The 7,527-nt window shown below is 37.8% G+C and overlaps 1 protein-coding gene across 1 annotated transcript in view; it reads left to right on the top strand.

Annotated features, from left to right (window-relative positions):
- The first annotated feature begins 6,281 nt into the window (after positions 1 to 6,281).
- The window catches only part of satb2 (SATB homeobox 2), a 240,128-nt gene continuing 238,882 nt past the window's right edge, over positions 6,282 to 7,527 (top strand). Inside the window, exon 1 of the mRNA XM_069934541.1 lies at positions 6,282 to 6,358. The gene's annotated coding sequence lies outside the window, so the exon portion shown is untranslated. The remainder of the gene's footprint in view (positions 6,359 to 7,527) is intronic.

Here is a 7,527-nt window from a genome sequence, read left to right on the forward strand (position 1 = left end):
AGTAGGTGTGGTTACAGATTTGTAAGTGCTGTCAGAGAAACCTTGCACAGCACCTTCTAGATGACATATGCACAGTACACTGAGAGTGGAGAGATGTATCAGGGTGTCAGTCAAGCTTTATCCTGAATGCTGATTGGCGTATTGTGTTGTTGGAGCAGGACTTGCTCAGGCAAATGAGGATCACTCAGGTGCTGAATTGTGCCTTGCAGGTAGTATAAAGGCTTTGAGCAACCAGGAAGTGATCTCACTGCAGGATTTTAAGATGCACTTGGAACCAAAACATTGAGATAGTCAATAAAGTGGTAATCCCCAGAGGATGTTGGTGGTGGCTTGTAAAATATTAAACTGTTGCATGACATGGGGTGTGGTGCAATTAAATATCAACTGTTTATATTTTTCAAGTTCAACTAACACACGGGTCTCTTCCAGTGAAGGATTATGTCAAATACTATTAAATAATGTAAGCTTGATGGACAGTGCCTCATCTTCTGTTCAAGCAATTTGCAAAGTTTTGGACTCAATATGGAATTCGATAATTTCCAATAATTGATAATTAAGTAGTTCTGATCTAGTTTTCCTCTCACCGCAGAGGTTGACCATTTCCAGCATTCTCTTCAGTTTCATATTTCCAGCAGCTGTTGTGTTCTGTACCTTGTAATTTTGACATGGTCTCTTGTTTATTTTTGATTCTCACTCTCTCATTGCCCTCACTGATCTATTAAACAGGTGACTCTGAAAGCATTGTGTAACTTGGACAACCATGGTCTACATCCAATCACACATTCCCTCTGGTCCCTCTGCCCTTCCACCTCACTGCAGCCTACACTGTACTTGTTTTCTCACCTCCAGTTCTGATGAAGAGTCTTGGCCTGCAGCATCGTTTTTCTCTCTCCACAGATGCTGCCCGACTTGCTGAAACGTTCTGGCACCAACGTCTTTCATTTCAGATTTCCAACATCCAATTTTTTCCCCACACTTATTTAACTGTTTTTAAATATCAACTGTCTATATTTTTCAAGTTCATTTTCTTCTCCTCTTGGAGAGACTTAATTTTTATGTCTAAGGATAACAATATTATTGCAATGGTACAAGTTTTAGTGGAGACCATCTTTCTCAATGTAATTGCCTAGTCAGTGAGTTACTTAAAACTGATTCCATTATGCAGGATTAGTTAAAAAAAAAAGAAAGCAGGAGAAGTTGGAAATATAAAAGCAGAGAAAGAAGCACAGTTACCATTTCAAGTCAAAGATGATCTGATGATCTATATTATCTATGAATCTGATAACTTTAATTCTGCTCCATTCTTGGCCCAGCTCCAAAGCAGAAAACAAAGGGTTCAAACAATCTAAAGCAATGGTTTTCAACCTTTTTCTTTCCACTCACATACCACTTTAAGTAATCCCTATGCCATCAGTGCTCTGTGATAAGTAAGGGATTGCTTAAGGTGGGATGTGAGTGGGAAGGGAATGTTGAGAACCACTGCTAGTTCTAATTGAAACTAAAATATTTTGCTGGAGAAAAATTGTCATTAGCCCATTTCCTTTGGAGTTATGAAACTATGCACATAACGAGTCATTTAGGTACAATTAAAACAGTGGTTTTCAAACTTCTTGTTTCCACTCACATACCACCTTAAGCAATCCCTTACACAGCACCTATGGCGTAACAATTGCAGATAGTGAAAAACTGGCAAAAACAAATTATTTGCATAAGGTTTCTACCATTGGCAGTGATTTGCTTTGTTAAAATTTTTTAAAAAGTATGCTGAAGGTGTGGCAAATATTACATTGGATAATTTATATTTTAATACATTGTAGAGTTATTTTTATATTTGTAATTCCAAGTATTAATTCCCTTCAAAGATTACTTCCATGTTTTGAGTTTCTTCCATATCAAACAGGTTATTTAGTTTTGTAACATTGCAGATTCAAGAATCCATCCATTTGGGTGGGATGGTTAGCGTAGCAGCTAGCGTTATTACTGAGTCAGTGAACCAGTTAGGATCCCCTGCTACCTGTAAGGAGATTGTACATTTTCTCTATGGGTCTGCATGAGTTTCCTCTGGGTGCTTCAATTTCCTCGCACATTCCAAAGACATATGAAGATAATATGTTAATTGGGTAGCACAAGACCCAATAAATTCAATATAAATGTCAAAGATCAAAAATTTAAGCCACAAATGCAACTCTATCTTTTCTTTGGTGAGGAGACCAATACTGCACACTGCTCCAAACACCATTTCACTAAAATCCTGTACAAATTCAACAAGACTTCCTTCCCTTTGAACTGATGCAGGGTCTCCATCTGAAGCTTCATTCGTATATTTCCCCCCAACAGAATCTGCCTGACCTGTTGGGTTCCTCCAGCAGTTTGTTTATTTGCTCCAGATTTGTTATGGAGAGAGTGGAGAGCTCAAAGTTCCTTGGCGTGCCTGTAACAGTTTCCGTCACAGTCACATATTACGTTCATCAGGAGCAGTGCCAGTCACCACTGTGTGGCGATGAGTCAACGAGAATGTCAGAGGGGTTTGGCTGGGTGATATTGGACAATTGAAGAATGCAATGTCTAGGGAAAAAAAAAGAAAGTCAATTTCATGGTGTGCTGACAGAAACGAGTGAGTGTATTCTTTATTTGTTTGTAAGCTGTGATAAATCAATACCTTTACATTACCAGTCCTTAACTCACAACACCTCCTCCTTAGTCAGGAAGCTGCAGCTGTGCCTACACATCCTAAATAGGTTGAGGAGGGAAAGGCTAACAGCCCTTATTATGACGACATTTTACAGGAGCACATTTGAGAGGGTCCTGACTAGCTGCATCACTGTGTTTGTACCGTATCTGCAAAGTTTCTGACTAGAATTCAATTCAGAAGATAATCAAAATGGCAGATAAGATCACTGGGGTTTATCTTTCCACGACTGAAGACATTCACCAGGAGTTTTCCTTAAATCGAGCATGAAGAATTATCAAAGATCCCTACCATCCATCACATGGGATCTTCAATATCCTACCATCAGGAAGAAGGTATAGGGGCATCACAATAAGGACTTACAGGCTGGGAAATAGCAACAGAATGGTGTCCTGTAACCTTGGGTCTCTAATACTTGAAATGAGTAAATTATTCTGAAACATTCATACATATTTATTTTAAATTATATTTTATGTGATTATTATGTGCTGTGTATTATGTATGTATGTGTGCGCTCTGGAAAAATGCTGTTTTGTCTATTTGTTTATATAGAGTCAGATGATAATGAACTTGAACTTCCAGCATATGCAGACTCAGAATCTTCCTTATCTTTCTACTCAGACCTCCTTTTGAGGAAGACCAGCTTGAAATTGGAAGTATTCCTATGTGCCAATTGTCCTTGTCATTGTTGCCCTTGTGCAGGAGTTTAACAGGGTTGGGGATTGTGAAATACTTTTAAAGGAGCCTAGTTGTGTTGCTGCGGTACACCTTAATCATGAAAACCTTCTCTCATGCCAGGAAATATTTAATAAATCATAACAACATGATATACATGACAAGAAAGGCACTTGGTTTCTCTTCTGAGAACTGAGTCATAGTGAAAAAACTGTTTTTAACATTTTTTTTTCAAGTCAAGTTTAGTGTCATCTGATTGCACAAGTACAACCTGACAAAACAGTGTTCTCTGGCCCATGGTGCCAAACATGCAGACACACAACCAGACATAATGCACATACAGGCAAACAATACATATGCAGAACAGGTACTCATATATATATTCTTTGGCTTGGCTTCGCGGACGAAGATTTATGGAGGGGTAATGTCCACGTCAGCTGCAGGCTCGTTTGTGTACACACACACACACACACACACACACACACACACACACACACACACATATATATATATTTTAATATATAAAGATAGAAAGAAATGCAAATAAGTTAGTAAATAAATAAATAAATAATTTTTCGGGAATGTGTGAGTCTTGCATAGTTAACATGAGCATATCCTTTGGTCATTCAGTATTCTCACTGTCCATTTTAATTTGTGATTAATTTATAATGTAGCCTTAACAATTAACAATTATTATCATCTCACTCATTATGGACTTAAATGAAAAAATATCAGATGAGAATTCAATATTGAGGATCATTAAAACAGCCAAAAAAAATCACTAGGTTCTCCCTTTCTTCTATTGATGACATTCACCAGGAATCATTGCTTAAATAGAGCTCAAAGGGTTATCAAGGATCTCTACAGTATTTTTGACATGGTACTATCAGGTAGAGGTACAGGAACATCAAAATCAGGACCGCCAGGCTGACAAATAGCTTCTTCCCGCAGGCTATGAGATTGATAAATGGTATCCTGCAATCTTATTAATGAAATTGAGTAATTTATTCCAGAATATTTGATTTGCTTTAATTATGGTGAACAAAGATCAAATAGCTGTGTCATTGCTCAGTTTCTCTTATCCGTTAAACTTTTGTGAACTTTTGATATTAGCCAACCTCTGAATTATCTCCAGGTCTCTATTTATATTGTAAAATTCACTTTGCTTCTCAATAGAAGATCTGATGACATCTTTTGTTTTCTCCTTGTAATTTAGTGTGCAATTACACCTATATCGATTGGTACAAGATCCACAAGAATGTCTCTTTCTGACCTGAATTCAATTATGCACAAAAGACTCATCTCACCCTATCCACACTCTCCTCACCCTCCTCCTGTCAGAAAGAAGACTCACGAGTGTGACATCACTCGTCAGCAGGTAATTGCAGTTTTTTTCTTGCCATTATCAGATGCCTGAACAAATGTTATGTGTTTGTTCTGTGCTAAATGATCTTTCAGTGTAACTGCACTCAATACTTTGTTTTTATTGCTGTATTGTGCATGGGTTGACTAGCTAGACTGCTTGGAATATCAACCATTTCACTGAACCTTGGCATGTGTCATTAAGCTTGAAATTATGCTTGTCTGTACAAATGAAATTTTAATTATATCTAGGATAAGTTAAAGATGAACATTAAGTGGTTTTCAAAGGATATTTTTCCATAAGCAAATGGAAGAAGTAAAAATTTACTGGAATTGATAAAGAAAATAATTTTAAAATCTTGTAATTTCCAGTAAAATTTCAATTCCTTTGAGTCCAAGCTGCGTCAAGGTGCTGACATCAATGTATAATATTTGAATTACCAAGCCCTTTCTCAAATATTAGCAAATTTCCATTGGGGTTGCCTCTGTAGATTTTATATAATCAGAATCAGAATTTATTGTCATGAACATGTCATGAAACTTGATGTTTTGTGGCAGCATCACAGTGAAAACATTCATATTATAATCATCGTACAACGTTACTATAAATATAAAACTAAAAATAGTAGTGCATGAAAAGTAAGGCAGTGTCCTTAGTTCATTAATTATTCAGGAGTTTGATGGCAGCGGGGAAGAAGCTGTCCTTGTGCTGTTAAATGCTTGGCTTTAGGCTCCTGTGCCTTTTTTTTCGATAGTAGCAGAGTGAAGAGGGCATGGCCTGTATGGTGGGGGTCTTTGAGGATAGAGGCTGCTTTTTTTAAGACACTGACTCATGTAAATGTCCTCAATGGAGTGAAGTCTGATGCCTGTTATGTTGCAGGCCGAGTTAACAACTCTCTGGAGTTTATTCTTGTCCTGAGAGTTGACGCCTCCAAACCAGGCAGTGATGCAACCTGCCAGAATGTTGTCCACGGTACATCTGTAGAAGTTTTCAAAGGTCTTCAGTGTCATACTGAATCAGACTCATCACAAAGCATAGCAGCTGGTGAGCCTTCTTTGTAATTGGATCAACATAGAGGCTTTGCCAAATTGGTGATGGACACAGAATAAGGAGCGAACCTTGTGCAATTTCATCCACTGGCACCTTGAGATTCATTGCCTTGGCAACTGACACTACAAAATAAATATAAGAAAAGTTGACATTGCAATTTTAAATGATAAGCTTGTTTAAAGATCTATTAGAGAGCCACAATAACCAGTAGATTTGTTTGGTGAACTGGCATGAATGTTTTACTAATATGTAGATTGTGCGTATAAGAAGAGGAACATGTATTACCAAGTGAAATCAGCTAGTTGGCATAATTGAATTGTCATACTTGGGATTAAAGTCATACAGTTGCCTCCAACAAACTTTTAGAACATATTTCTAATTTCTGAGGCTAGAGTTCATAATTAAATAAATGTTAATGATGCTTGATATGTAACATAGTTTAATGTTATTTCTCATTTGCAACAGCAATGAATTCTACCCACTTATGATGAAAGTAGGCTTGCTTCATCATCTGCAGGGTGGAGGGAAGGCATTGAATGATGACAGTGTGTTGTATTGTCTGGAAGGATTAGAAGAGTGAGGTAAGAAAGATTATATTTGTCACAATCATGCAGGTTTTCTCTTTTGAGCTCAATCAGAAATGCTTTGGACTTGGGCAAAGGCGAGGCATGAGACTGAGGACAGAGGAACTCTAGCAATGTGAGCTTAATCTGGACCTAGGAATGGAGATCAATGGTTGAGTTGAAATAGAAGACGTAAAAAGGGGGCAACTCATAACCAAAATAAATCTACACAATTCTTCAGAGGAGGTAGGAAGGAAATGGGATTCTTAGAAGCAGGCAACTGGAGAACTTTGATGTAGTAGGCTGAAAGGAAAAAGAATGGAGAAAGTTTAATACCAAAGAAGCCTATGAGTTCTTTGCTTCAGTCATTGAGGATGGAGAAGATAGAGCAGACAGCATGCACCATATCATTATTACATTCCTTTTGGAGATGTCATAGTAAGTTGATGTCCTCACTACCTGAAAATCCCTGAACCTGCATTAGTGGTAAAGGATACATGACAGCATGATAACTTCACATAATGGTGAGAAGGGATACATGACAATATCTTATATAAATCTAACAACTACACAGAAGGAAAGGCAGTTTAATCCTCTCTGCAGACACTATAATTTTAGTCAAAGCATGCCAGCTGCTTCTCAGCAGGGTTGCTAATATCCTACATTCACATCACCCTAAATTAAAGGGTTTCTGCTAAATTAGTGATGTGACTCCAAATCCGGGTCTCTTTTCCTCCATGGAGTGGCTCATTTGAAACAGTTGTGTAGTGTCCACCAATCTATTCAATGTTGGGTTAATATGTTTACCCAGGAACATCATGAATAGAAATGGTACAGTTTATTTTAAAACTTTGGCAGTATGGTTGCACCTATCCACAGTCACACTATATCTGCTTTAATTTCTACCAATGGAGCCATGCAAAGAAAAGTGTAACCATGCCTGCACAGAGTGCATATGGCAGCAGGGATGTTGATCTGTAACTGTGCATTGTCCACAGTGGAACTGTAATGTTTCCAGCTGCAAAGATCAATCCCAGACTTTGAATCTAGTAAAACTTTAGTCCCCATTTCACTCAATGACAGTGAACAGAATTTGCAACAGAATAAATTTTCAAAGGTCTTGGTGGGGGGTGGGGGGGGGGGGGTGGAATTTGTAATTTGTTACTTGAGAACATGTCAGCAATAGT

The sequence above is a fragment of the Narcine bancroftii genome, chromosome 4, assembly GCF_036971445.1.
Source record: "Narcine bancroftii isolate sNarBan1 chromosome 4, sNarBan1.hap1, whole genome shotgun sequence".
NCBI classification, from domain to species: domain Eukaryota; kingdom Metazoa; phylum Chordata; class Chondrichthyes; order Torpediniformes; family Narcinidae; genus Narcine; species Narcine bancroftii.